General features: G+C 39.4%; 1 protein-coding gene across 1 annotated transcript in view; it reads right to left on the minus strand.

Annotated features, from left to right (window-relative positions):
* LOC105271672 (semaphorin-2A-like) overlaps positions 1–14,004 on the minus strand; it is a gene marked incomplete at its 3' end in the record, with an annotated part of 219,250 nt that overhangs the window by 58,727 nt on the left and 146,519 nt on the right. The gene's annotated exons all lie outside the window — the stretch shown is intronic.

A 14,004-nucleotide genomic window follows, 5' to 3' on the forward strand; every position in this document is an offset into this window, starting at 1 on the left:
TGGGTGCCTCAAAATTGTTATCATCAATTTCAAGTACAACTTAGGAAGAGTGTATTTTGGATGGTGGTGAACAGCTGGGCGTGCGCGAACACCAGTAGAGAATAGATTGGCCGGGGCGAAAACGATCGTTATGCTTGGGCGTCACGCGTTCACTTTTTGCCTGACGAGCTCTTCTCTGCACGAAAGCATCAACAACACCAAGCATTTAGCCTGGCTCACCCCCGATACAGACATGATGTTATCACGATGAAAAGCCCGTGGATACTGTTATACGGATCATTATTTATTTATCGAGCCATTTTTTGTCCGTCGACAATTCAGTTATTTCTATAGACCCAGAGAAAAAAACTTTCTGGCGGATAAAAAAAGTTATAGAAGATTCTATATTCAGAAAAACTTTTGCAAGATTGTCGACATGTTTTTTAAATGACAATTTCCTTTGAAAATTTTTGCCAAATACATCAAATTTATTCCTCAATTGAAATTCTTCAAAAAAATTAATTTATTTTTTCTAACGTGCGTTAATGAATAATTGTCACACCTAAAGATGACTGGATTAACATTGAAAAATAGAAAATTGATAATGATCAATAATTTCTAACACTTGTCAGTGACTGCGTCATGACTTCGAGGGAAATCCGCGATAAATTCGTCCCTTCGACGTGCGATTGAATGAATCTCTCAATCCGAAATCGATAGATACAACATGTCGGTAATTCGAGTAAATCAACGTTTGATTAAAGTCGCCATCAATCCTCTCCTCAATTTAAATGACTCGCCGAGTAGTTTAGCCTCGTGAAGGAGAGGCAAGAGGGTAAAGAGTGTTGGAGCGTAACTGTGGTACGGAAATGAGTTAGCACAGAGAATTTATTCGCTCGAGTCAATCAATACATGGAGAGTGGATGGGTTTTTGGCCAATCGAAGGGGCTCAGGGGGTACAGGGGATCGATATTAGTGATTGGGATTAATCAATTCGATTAAACGACGGGAATGGGTAACGACTGCGCGGCAAGGTATCTACGGATAGAATGGAATCGGTAACAACCTGATATTTCAGGTAAAATGCTGTTTTATCCGAGTTTATATTTGACCCAAGATTTTCCCAGAAATATTGAGCTCCATTTTAAAAATCAAATCTATATTTATCCCCGGAGAATTACCCGTCATAAAATGTAATTCAAGTGTCTGATTAATATTTCAGATTACCAATTTTGACGCCCATGAAATTTTTGAATGAATGGAAAATTTATTATTACAATATTATTAGAATCCAAGACGTACATTGTTCAAAAAATTGACAATGAATTTTCGAGCAGTGCGCGAAATTCGGTGAAAGAAGAAAAAATAATCTTTTCTATGCCAAGGAAAGTTGAGAATAAAATGACTGAAATCCCATCGATTCATGTCCTCAATCGCTTCCTCAAATTCTCTAGCATTTAAATTCAATAGCTTTGAAACCTCCCGGTGAAGTTACTTCTACATCTTCAATAAATACTTCTCCATTTCTCCAAGTAGAACAACGTGAAAACGTGTGAACAAAACAGAGAAGTAAAAACCGAGTAAATCAAACTGTATGATTGCCCTGAACTTTCAACTGGGTCACCAATTTTTACCGTATCCACCCAAGAGAGTGCAGGCTAAAGTAAATGAGAAAATACACCCCGAAGCACTTTTTTTCTCGTAATAAGAAACTTATTTTTTTCAAATGATAAAAAAGCTCGCAATATCTTGATTTCGTCGGTCCGACGGAAAACTTTTAATAAAGTTGCCGTCTTCATGCTCCCATCCCTTCATTCCCACGTTAGTTACACGTATAACCCGTGAAGAGAGAATCCTTTCTGGATTTTTTTCGTCGGAGCAAACAGATTTTCTACCCCGGATTATGTCCTCCTCCCACCTCCCTGCCGACCCTTGATTTGATACTTTTCCCTTCTATTCTCATTTCACGAGGAGAAAAAAAAAATGTCAGAAGACGACGATTCGGGTCGAGAAGACCTTCAAGTCCTTCAGTGTGCACTTTCAGGGCCCATTCATATGCCCGACTTATTTAATTCGTAGCCACTCCTTGCCAGTTGTTCAAGAAACCAATTAAATTATATTCAAGCCTCGACACTTGACTGTTAGGAATTTCTTGAATTTTCTGCAACAGTTGCACCTGAATTCGTTATGTTGTGAATTTTAATTAGATTTGAGATCAAATCGTTCATGAAACTTTCCATTCATTCTAAAAATTATGTATCACAAGAAAAATTTTCTTTCTCATGCGACAAGTGACATTTTTATTATTAATTAGAAATTTATTTGAATTAATTTCTGATTAATTAATTTTTCCGTCATTCAGACAGGTTCAGGCTTTTCAAACTTTTCTCTGGATTTTCAATTTTTTTCAAAACTTTGATGAATTTTTAAAATGAATTAAATTGGGACGACATTGCGCCTGATATATCAGAAAATTTCAAACAGTGATATCTACAATAATTATTCCATACGTGATTTAATCCTCACGTTGAGAAGATATAGAACCCAACTAGAGTCCTAACACCCAGAGGCTCTTAAAGACTTGTGAACCAGTGTACACCTGCCTCGGTGAACTCTGGGATATAATTTGTAATTTAATTAAATCCAGTTATTTACCGAGGGCCCCCAAGTTTTCCCTTTCCCTCCGGAGAGGGAAAAAAGCGCGAGGAAGGAGTACTCCAGGAGTAATACCCGAGGATACCAGTAGGAGGAATAAGGTAAGCGAAAAAGAGGGTAGAGTAAAAGTTCCCTTTTCACAGTCCGATTGCTGGGTAGCGAGTTACCATCCTAGGTGAAATAGTTTTATGATCACTGGTAAACAGTCTGGAAAACGAAGTAATCTGCGATTCCTCAAACTCTCCCGCTCAGTTTGTGTTTTAATTCACGACTAGTTTCTATCTCTCTCCATGTCTATTCACTTTCGTACGAGTTGAGAATTCGTCTATATTATTCCCTTTACCGAGGCACTTCCTTGCCGTTTATTTTCTAATTTCCCGTTATTCTTGGTAAAGTGGAAAAACTCACCCCCCAGCAAGTTTCATTTGTTTCCAATCGATTTGTTCCGGGGTGGGAGGCTATTTTGATTTGTTATGCAGACCACAAGAGATAATTGGGCCGTTTATATTCCTCAAGTTGTTGAAGTTATCGAAATGCTGTGGTTTGAATTTACTAATTGTCTGTGAATTTTATTTTCGTTTGTGCTCATTGGTTGGGCTAATTATCATAATCGAGGGGAAAATGTTTCAAGGTAAATGACAAAAAAACAGGGGGAAGTTGAGGTGTGCAAAGTCTGAATGTGTACGGAAATTGTGGATGGTGGCCCCTCGGGGCACTTTAATTAATGCCAACTTCACGGCTGCTTAAAACCTAAATTTATTTCGTCGCAAGTTTCAGGGGAGATTGTTAATTATCCACGTTGCAGTTCAATTTGTAGTAACGCGAGGTACTTTATCGCACCTTTAGGCATTCCCGGGAATTTCGTTTAGGGGCTGGATATTTCAAACGGAGAGATAAACATTGAATGATTGTTTTGCTAGTCTACATCTACAACCCGATGACGCTATATCAATGGAAAGTAACATTTCGGTTAATTATTCCAGGATGTTTTTTTTTTTTCAAAAATCGCTATAATATTTTCAAGAAAAATGTGCAATCGGAAAATCGGAGAGACAAAGTCCAGTTTTCTATGATTTCAAAAGATTTGGCGACTGGTATTCAGGGCGAGGATGAAGATGTTCTCACGATCGTTAACTCCCGTCAAAACATTCATGAGAGTTGTGAAACACCTCGAGGTGGAGAATACCCGACGGTGATATGTACCGAAGCGAGATAAAATCCAAATCGTGTATACGGTCTATAGGTTGGAATCAATGTCCGTGAACCGGATGCGATTGTCGGACTCACCGGAAGTTAAAGGAAGGTCCTCTACGGAGGCATGCATGCATAATTTTCATCGACAAAAGGTGTTTGTAGTGGTAAAGCCCAAACAATGAGCCCATGCACACACGAAAAGAGTGAGGCTGATAAAGTGAGATGAGAATGACGACAGTGTCCTAACCATCATCAACACCCGAACCCTCCAAGTTTCAAGGCCAGGCTGTACCTAACAACGTGTTGCGTGGGTAATCACATTGTTGGAACCTCTCTAGAAGGTTGATGATGCTGGCCAGAGACAAAGGACATTTTCTCTGCGGTGTGGCCTAAAATGAACGCTGGCAAGTGGCAACTTCTCTTGTTAGGATACAATCAAGCAATTCCATGTACCGCAATTACCATCTTAAAGTTACATAAAATTAAGTGGCTAAAAATTGCAAGACAAATTATCCCCCACTTTTTGAAAAATTGACGCTGGAAAAATTTTTTGAAAAATTCACCAATGGCGCAATAATAAAAATTCCCGGAAAAAGTGAAGAGTTCTGAGTAGAGGACCGACCGCGGATCCGTAATGAGAGCGAATGAACCCGCATGGAATGATTTTAAGATTTTTCACTTTTTGAAAAATTCACGCTGGAAAAATTTTTTGAAAAATTTACCAACGGCGCAATAATGAAAAATCTCAGGAAAAGTGACGAGTTCTGAGTAGTGGACCGACAGGCGATTCGTAATGAGGGCTAATGAACCCTCATGGAGTGATTTTAAATTTTTTCACTTTTTGAAAAATAGGCACTTGAAAAATTTTTTGAAAAATTCACCAATCGCGCAATAATGAAAATTCCGGGAAAAAGTCGAGAGTTCTGATTAACGAACGAGATCCTCAATGACAGCGAATCAACCCTAATGGACACGGGAAAAAAAATGGTAATCGGAATATTGTTTCCAAATTTTCCAAAAATTTCTGGGAAACTTTTCGGAAATTTTTTTTTATGAAACAAAAAAAAAATTAGAAAAAAAACAATTATATTTTTGGGAAAGTTTTTGAAAAATTTGTCACAACATTTCCCAAAAATACAATTGTTTTGTTACCCGATTTTTTTTATTTAAAAAAAAAACAAAATTTCTGAAAAATTTTCCAGAAATTTTTTGAAAATTTGGAAAAAATATTCAGATTACAATTTTTTTCACCCGGGTTGTAACCAGTGATGCCGAAAAGAGGTGTTGAAAAATGAGAAAAAACCTGATTCTATCCTGGGGGTATCATTTAACGTGCAATGTTGTTCATCCTAATTCGCGACTTCCGGTGGCTTGAGGGGTGGCAAACCGCCGGTAACTCGATCGACGGAAACATTAATATTCCAAGTGACAAGGATGTTAGACAAACCCTCTGCGTACTAGTTTGGAGCGTACGTACACTCAGCTATATGGAGGACTTACAGAGGACTTGGATGACGCGGGCGTACGCCATTCTGTGTTACCCTGGCTCATACCAACAGCACCGGTTGTACACCGAATCGGATTTGATGGGGCCGTGTGGTCGTGTTACGCCTGGTACAGGTCGTTAAAAGGGGGGACGATCCCGGTGGGCGACCGAGGTCTCGACTATTACAAAGCATTAACCGGCCCTGTCGACTATTACCCCCATGGGCAACTGTTATAATACTATTTTTTTTTCACATCTCTCTCTCTGCTGCATTGCATTTCGCCTGTGTAACCCTCATCCCACCATCAAGCCTCTTTTGCCCGATATTTTTTCCACGATGAAAGAAACTGTCATGTTACATCCTTTGTAATACTACTTTGTCATTCTGGGAGCATGAAAAACGATCGTTTTCCCCGCCAACCTTTTTCACTTACAAATGAAGATATTTTCACCTGGAGATGGACGCACTAAAAATGAATTTTTCTGGTATTCGAAAAGTTCTGGTATTTATGGCAAATTCGGTGACATTATATTGGAATTTATTTAGAATTTAATGGAAAATTTTTATTAATATCAGAGTTCAATCTGTCATTGTGGAAAAAATTAAAATGTAATGTGTGGTTTGATGGAAATTCTCTCTCTCAAAATAATAGTGAATTCGTTTCGAATGCAGCATATTCCGAAATCATCAAGAATGTGCACCATCGCATTTAAGTGGCCATTGAAATAACAGCAACGTACCCCAACGACACTCGACATAACCGTCCTATCAGTCCCCAACAACCCCTATACCTACAGCGTTGAACACACTCAACCTGCCTCCAACCTGAAGCCTTAGCTCCACCAATTTCCTATCATCCAGAATTGACTGACGAGATAATGTTTATAAACGCATCGCACAACACGTTAACCTTATCTACCCGCTGACTCCTCATGGAGGCTGATAGCCAGCTGATCGTACCCTACAGTGACTGATGCCCCAATACCACGTACCCCTATCAATTTATATCGACAAAAGGAAACACGGAGGTATGGGGGTGAATAGTCCCGGGGCCGTCAAGATTTTTCGCACCGTCCCGCCATTAATTTTTTTTTCCCCGACTCGTCGACGTTTTTCTCCAGCTATCGCTATTTTAGATAAAACCCGATTCAATTTCCTACGAGTCGCCGTGCATCTCTCCCCGCGGAGACAGTCCCTGATGAAAAAAATGTCGGACGAGTTTGTGAAATGTCCAACATCACCAACTTTTCGTGAGCATTTGGATGCGTCCAAATGCTCGTGAAGTCGAATCGCCAAGAGCTGAAGACCCCGTCATGAAAGACTATATTGATACAGATACTGTTACCAGAACGCCGAAGCGGAAATAGAAAAATGAGAGATGTAAATAAATCAACGGATGTATGACTGTTTTCGTCCAGATAGAAGAGCTTCAACCATTTCAATAATTGCTACCCAGAAGAATAATGCATGAATTTCTCTGAAGCTACGATTGATATAATGCACACAAGATAATTAGTAATATGAAAAGTCACTCATAAAAGGAAGTTTCATGCTCTCCAAGTCTGAATAATACACGAAGACATCCATTACCCGCAATCTCCCTAATTTCATTACCAACAAAAATAATTTTTCTTTAATGGAGTAGAGCATATCCCTGGAGTTACAAATCCAGGTTTAAACCTGGCAACATTATATACTCATTACATATTTCTCTCCCCTTATTTCTCCCTTTTATTTTTCTCTCCAACGTCCCGTAAAATGTCTGACTTTCCCTTAACACCAGCGCTTTCTCGCTCAAGGCTCCTGTCTCCATCTCACCGACACAATACACCGCCCAATGAGTTTACATGCCGAGTACAAAGTGTTATTTTTCCTCTCTCTCTATTAACCTCGACAGAGAATGAGGGGATACCTTTCCAAGGTGATGTCAACTTGGTTAACCGAAGGTACATGGATCCGAGAATAGCCACTCCGGAACAGCCTTCCCTCTCATATAATTTTGTGATAATATCTATTTTTGTCTTCGTCTTGGAATATTATTCACGCACATCGCATGTCAGCACAATTTTAAAAACATCTGACTCAAAGATCCGGTACAAAACCCGACAATTTTCAACGAATAAAAAAAGCCGGTCCCACGAAAATGGGTTACACCTTTGTTTGCTATTGTAAAGATCCCGATAAAATTGTTTCGGCAAGCCTTGATCATTGGCAAAAGTTTCTGAAAATTCTTATCTTCCCATTGCGAAATTCACTAGAATTCATACTGAAACCTGAAACTTCTCGAGACTTTCCTCCATAAATCAAGATTAACGTCACTCTCCTGTACATTACAGCAAACTATCCACAAAACTTGAATTTTTCATAAAACCTCAGTGCACCGATGATACACTCTCTTTATCATTAATAACACCCATTACTTATTAACAAACCCCATAACCCAGCGAGAATTTCACCAAAATAGAAAAATTAACTCAACTTTCACTTGAGGGAATCCCTGGGAAAATTTCATATCAACAGGTGAAAATTTTGCGTGTTACCCAATAAAATTTTCATTGTCGGTACTAAGTTGTCCCAAGTGGCCACTCATTTTCCCACGGCAGAAATGAGAATTCTTTTCAGCAGAAGGCATGTCAAGGTTACAAAAATTCCAGATATACCCTCCAAAGTGAGACATCAGTTTTTACACCTCTAATTAATCTGTCAGCCGCGATTACTGAATTGAGTCATTCCAGGAAGTTGACTCCAATAAAATACAAGAAATACATTCGACTCGTCAGCTACAAGTACTAAAAGATGAATCCGCGCGATAAATTGTGACGAGTATCGTTGTTATGTCTATCTCCAGTTCTCTTAATACATCGAGTGACTAGACGCGTGCGCTACAGATAGGTTCACAGTGGCGGGTTCTTTCTTTCCTGCTCTCAGACCTGTATTATACGCCATAGAACATGCCACACGTTGTTTGTAAAGTTTTCAGAAAGTTGGTCGACGGAAGGAGAAAAAATAAAAAACGTGAACGAGTTGGAAAGGGGAGACCATTCGACAAATAGTAAAAAGTATCGTAACAAAAGAGATTTTTTGAGATTTAAGAAAATTCGGACGAAAGTTTTCTTTTCTGTTGGGAAGTTCGTCTCCTTTTGTGTTTATGAATGGGTGAACTGCACGACAACTGCAAGTCCCACAAATCTGGGCTGAGGAACATGGAAATTTGTCTCGGCCGTCATTCCTAATCAGAGACTATTTTGCACATCTTGTTTCTCGCCCACAGTACGATTTTTTGCATTTCTTTGAACCGACCGAGCACTTCCGATTATACTCATTAAATATGAATGAATTCATCATTTATTCTTCCCTATTCGTCTGTCCTGACCTCTCCAAATATAAATCCTGCCAATCTTTCATCTTCCATCTTCCATCCGTATTAATAATTCGCATTAACTGAGATTATCACCATGCCGGGCACTAATTCCGTACTCAATCGTAATGACAAAGGAGTAAAATCCATCAGAATAAATGAGAACAATTCGCTTACACAATTCAATTTCCCACTGAATGTAATATCTAACCATAAAATTCTGAAAAATCCCAACAACTGTAGCTCGATAATCTCGATGAAACAGAGTTCGAACAGAAGTACGTAGATAATTGCGATTGAAAACTTTCCTCTAAATCATTACAAAGCTGAAACAAGTGGGGAATAATCGAGACCTAAAGTGGACTCTGAATTCATTAGCAATGCACCCTAGTAGAGGCCATCATTGATTTCCTCCATCATATTTATATTCCCCGTCCTTTGAATTGGCAGTATGATAATACCAAAGTGTTTGATGTCAACAATTCTGCACTGCACTGTAATATCCTGTAATGGCAGACATGTATAGAGATCATTGGATCAGGATGTACACACAGAATGTAAATTCAATTAACAGATACCAAATGGGAGTGCAGCATCAGAATTAATATGCGCTTGTCACGATATATTGGATATCCTGTACCAAAAAGGCACCAGATTACCTCTAATGCTGCTGAAATAAAAAATAATTGATCCCTCATAGTTTCACTGGTGGAAATTCAAATCCTCTCCGAAATAGCTACTTCGAATAGGAAATCAATAATCGGTGAGGAAAGATATCTCTGGCACTCGAGTGTATACTCACAGTAAACACTCATACCAACTAGAGACTATCGGAGAAACTATTGGAGTTGCAATGGTGGCTGTAACGATAAGAGCCATACGTTAGAAAACCGCGAAAGAGCGGTTCCATTGCATTTATCACCAAGAAAAACTAACTGATATGGACATGCCTCAGTGGATAATCCAAATGCCACTGAATGCATACGATCAATCGACAGATAAAGATTATTTATTATTCAAATGGTCACGGAGGAATGCGGAAAATAATCAACTAATTGTTTTCTGATTACGAATGGTAAAACCGGAAATAATCTCATCTTCACAAATTTGCCATTCATGGAAAGAGCCTATTGCCAATTTCAGTTGCGTTATTTCATTTCATTATTTCAGATTGGATATTTCAAACTACTTCCAGTGCGTACATTATTCTATTTAACGTAAACAGACGAATGGTGGAATGAAGGAATGACATGAATGTCTCGTTATGTATCAGATTTTCGACCTGAATTCGTCCCCAACTTCTCATAACTGTTCTCAGTCCCTCGGAGAGTATCAATAAGTAACGACGTGCCTTGCAATCAACAAAGTTAATTACATTAAAGAATTCTCGGAGGCGAGCATTTTCACTTATTGCCATAATCCCAACGGATAAACAGATTCAAAAGATTGTTTTCCGAATAACGCGTTTGGTATTTACAATCACGATAAATATGCTGAAAATTTTCTCCATTCAGTATCCACTTCATGTCAATCAGTTCTCTCTCTCTCAATACCAAATAAATTCGAGATGAATCCTGGTCTGGTTGTTGTGTAATGGAGGATAGCCTGAATGGCTGCCATCATATACGAAGATAAATTCAAAAGAAAGCGTCCAAGAAAATATTCACATTTTCCATTCTTCATTTTCCAGTTACCCCTGTTACTCAACGAGACTAATTCAGGCAACAAGAGGCATACAGACTCCATCTGCTGAGTCTTCCCACTGTATAGGATTGCACCGAGGTATAGTACATCTTCAATCCACCAACACATTGAAAAGAAGCACCATCTCCTGGTGTTTGAGGATACGCACAGGGTATACACAGAATATAGAGAGAGCAGACCGACCATTCCACATTCCATTCGGCAGTCCCTCGGCACGTAATGAAGTCAGTCCCGGGCGTTCTAAACCCTCTGGTAATATCGCAGGGCCGTCGAGATAATATTGGTGATGTATGCTAACGGACTTTCAGTTTCCTCCACCCTATCCCACCCCCAACGGATCTTTTTCGCAAGATTCCCTTTTACCCCACCCCCTGGACCTCAACCGCTCGGGGGGAGGGAATATATTCGAGAATTGGATGAATTACGCGAGGTGAATTGAAAAGTATTCCGGCAAGATAACATATTTTTTCATGAGTGTTTTTCACTGGTTTTGGAGGGTGAAATTTCCCCGGAATTCGGTGAGAAAAATCTTTCCCGCAGAATTCAGAGGCGAGGGGAAATGATCAGTCGAGCGGAATTCTTCAGGGGATTTTGAGTGACAGGTCGATCACGTGGGATTTTCACGTGCATTCGTTTCAATGGAGCGCATCATAAATCCCGGGCGCAAATGCAAAAATCAAGTGATGCGAGATAAGAATAGGTTTCTGTCGAATTACCCACAGCAAAAATGAATGAGATACAATTTTTTTAAATGTATTTTTTTAGAGTAATTTTTTTTAATATGCTTGAGACAATGGAATGTCGAAGATTTCTACGTAAAATCCCGAGTGAACAGGTTTTGTAAAGGGAATTGGGAGAAAAATAAGTACATTGGACCGGATTAACGCGACGGAGTTGAGGACAATGAGGGCCTTGTCTGGGATTTTCATCTGGAAAGCATTTAGTCACCCTGAATTGATTCTCAACCGTAAATGAAGGGTTCTTCATGGGCCTGAAGTCCTCCAAAAGGAAAAGTACTAGACTAGAGCTCTCTGATCCACACCTCAACCGAGAACACATAATCGCCATCTTCCTATTCCTCTCTCAAACGACTCATTCCAGAATTTGTTAAGGAATGTATGAACCAGTAACTTAAAGAAAGATTACGTGTTTGGAAATTGTTTTTGTCAATCTAATACTGGAGGAATAACTTGGTACGCGTCGAGAGAACCTTGTAATGAAATTTACTCCACCAATTGGAATCTCAATTTAACATAAAAAAAAATGGCGTTGATTGCACTCTCATTTTCATTGAAAAAAAAGTGTTTTTTTTTCAATGTGGAAAGCAAACAACAACATTCGTGAAGAAGTTTACCAGAAAAATTCAATTCATCATATTACCCGTCAAATTGAACACGCAAGTCCCTAAAACCCCCAAAAATTCCACCAACAAGATTGAGATCTCACTGGAAATAAAAACATCCATCTGACCCCACTAATCGCCCTCAATTACACCGAGGAAAAAAATTAACTCTGGCATTGCACTAATAAAAATGATAACTCCAGTAAAAATTACATTATTTCGTGACAAAATTGGACAAAAATGTCGCATTTTTTATCAAACAAAATTGTAATAATTACTATACTCCGTTTAAACTAAAAAAAAAAATAAGTGCAATCATGAAAAAGGTACGGGGAGTCCGATATTCTCGGAAAACTACATTTATCTCGGCCTATGAAATCATAAAAATCTTAACCTTTGTGATGCCGCAAATGCGAGTGTCCGCAGCAAGGTTGTTCGAAGTAGGCATGTCCAGGATGAGAACCAGCAGTCCTAACCGCCTCCACAGGACCAAGTAGTTGTGCCAAGACAGCTGCTAGTACAGCTGCTCTCACCACCACTATAACACACTTCCTAATCGCGTCCATTTCGTCGAAAAAAAAAAGTGAAACAAATGCCACACACTAGCGTGGCGCCCGAACCACGCGACAAAATCGAGTTCCAAAGCTCAAAAATTTTCCTCTACTATTGCCCGTATTTCTCCAAACTCTTCATTTTCCTAACCACGAGGTTTTGCCAACCCGTGACCTTGACTTGCTACGTCCTCCTGGTTTAACTTCAGCCCTTGCTGAGGAAAGGGGACATTCAACCGGTCGAATAGAAATACGTTGAAACTCCTCTAGAACTCACTTTATCCTTCACTCCCGATGGCAAAAACCAAGGCTCTCGTAACCGCGTGTTCCACCACCAACACGTATCCTCACAACTTGTGCCCCTCTTTGAGGACAAAGGAATTCCACAACACACACTATCCCCACACAGCGATAGAAAAGAATAGTTTTCAGGTACGAGGGGCAGAGAAAAATGGTCGGATGCACAACCAGCGGGAGATTTGTGACAGTTCCCTGGCACAAGTTGACACTAAATTCCTTCAAAATTCAACACAACCGTTCAATTCCATCGATATACCAATAGTCACTTTTATCATCGGACGTTCTTATCACGAGATACAAATCTCCGTGTTTACAAATCGCTCCGCACTCCTCAACGTCGAAAAAACAAAACACACGGCACTCGCGTCACAAAAAAACGAACAGATTGAACGGAAAACAAAAGAATACAGGGATCAGCTGTAATTTCCCCAGTGGTCACATGGGTTTCTCTCAATTTTGAAGTACTAATGATTACTGTGTCCTGATCAGGAATTACACTACCGCCTGAGCATGACTATTTGCACTGATTGAATAAATTTTTAACGGATTGAAAACAAATTCACGTGTCGTTCAAGTATTAATCAGTCATCTCGAAGTCGGAAATTGATGCAAATAATGTCCGATTGTCACACGCGGGAGTACCTTTTGCGGTTCATCAACTGTTTGTTAACTGGATATTAGCTGGATATTAACTGGACACGGTGTATATTAATAGGCGGATAATGTTCCCTGGAGCGTTAACACAACGAAATGGCGGGAGACCGGAATAAACCTCTCACGTCAGAGGTTGCGGCACAACTATTCACCCAGGAACGTTGCCGCGTTGGGTACAACGCTCGAGCATAGTCGGCTCAACTCGGCATCGCTCGGTGATAGGTCTTTCCCCTTTTCGCTCCCTCCATTTTCGTATATATATACAACACGCCGAGAATACGCCGGTGTATATAACCCATGGCAGGACTGTCCAATCCGCACTCTCTGCCAAACTATGTCTCCCAATACCACCCGCGAATCAACTTCACTTCGATCTTTGTTCTCCTTATTCGCCCAATAAAAATCCAAAAATTCACCACTCCGGTTAAACATGTTCCATACCCATTTACAGACAAAATCCCCGTTTTTTTTATTTTAATTTTTTGACAGATTATGAACGTGAAAAAATATAAAGTTCTTTGTGTTTTGTCTTTATTTAATGGCTCACGAAGTTTTGTAGTTGTGCTATCATTTTCATGCATTTTTTCTGCTGTTTCTCTTACTCTTTTTAAAAGTGTAGACAAAATACATAAAAATGGTCGTACGACCTTGAACCGTCGTGGATCATCAAATAATGCCAAAACGCAAAAGCGTTATATTTTTTCACTAAAAAATTGCAATTTTCGCCTGGATTTTGGCTATTAATGGGTGTGGAAGACTCTTAATTTAGTCTTCAATACA

This window comes from Fopius arisanus, unplaced genomic scaffold (genome assembly GCF_000806365.1).
Source record: "Fopius arisanus strain USDA-PBARC FA_bdor unplaced genomic scaffold, ASM80636v1 scaffold00118, whole genome shotgun sequence".
In the NCBI taxonomy this organism is placed as follows: domain Eukaryota; kingdom Metazoa; phylum Arthropoda; class Insecta; order Hymenoptera; family Braconidae; genus Fopius; species Fopius arisanus.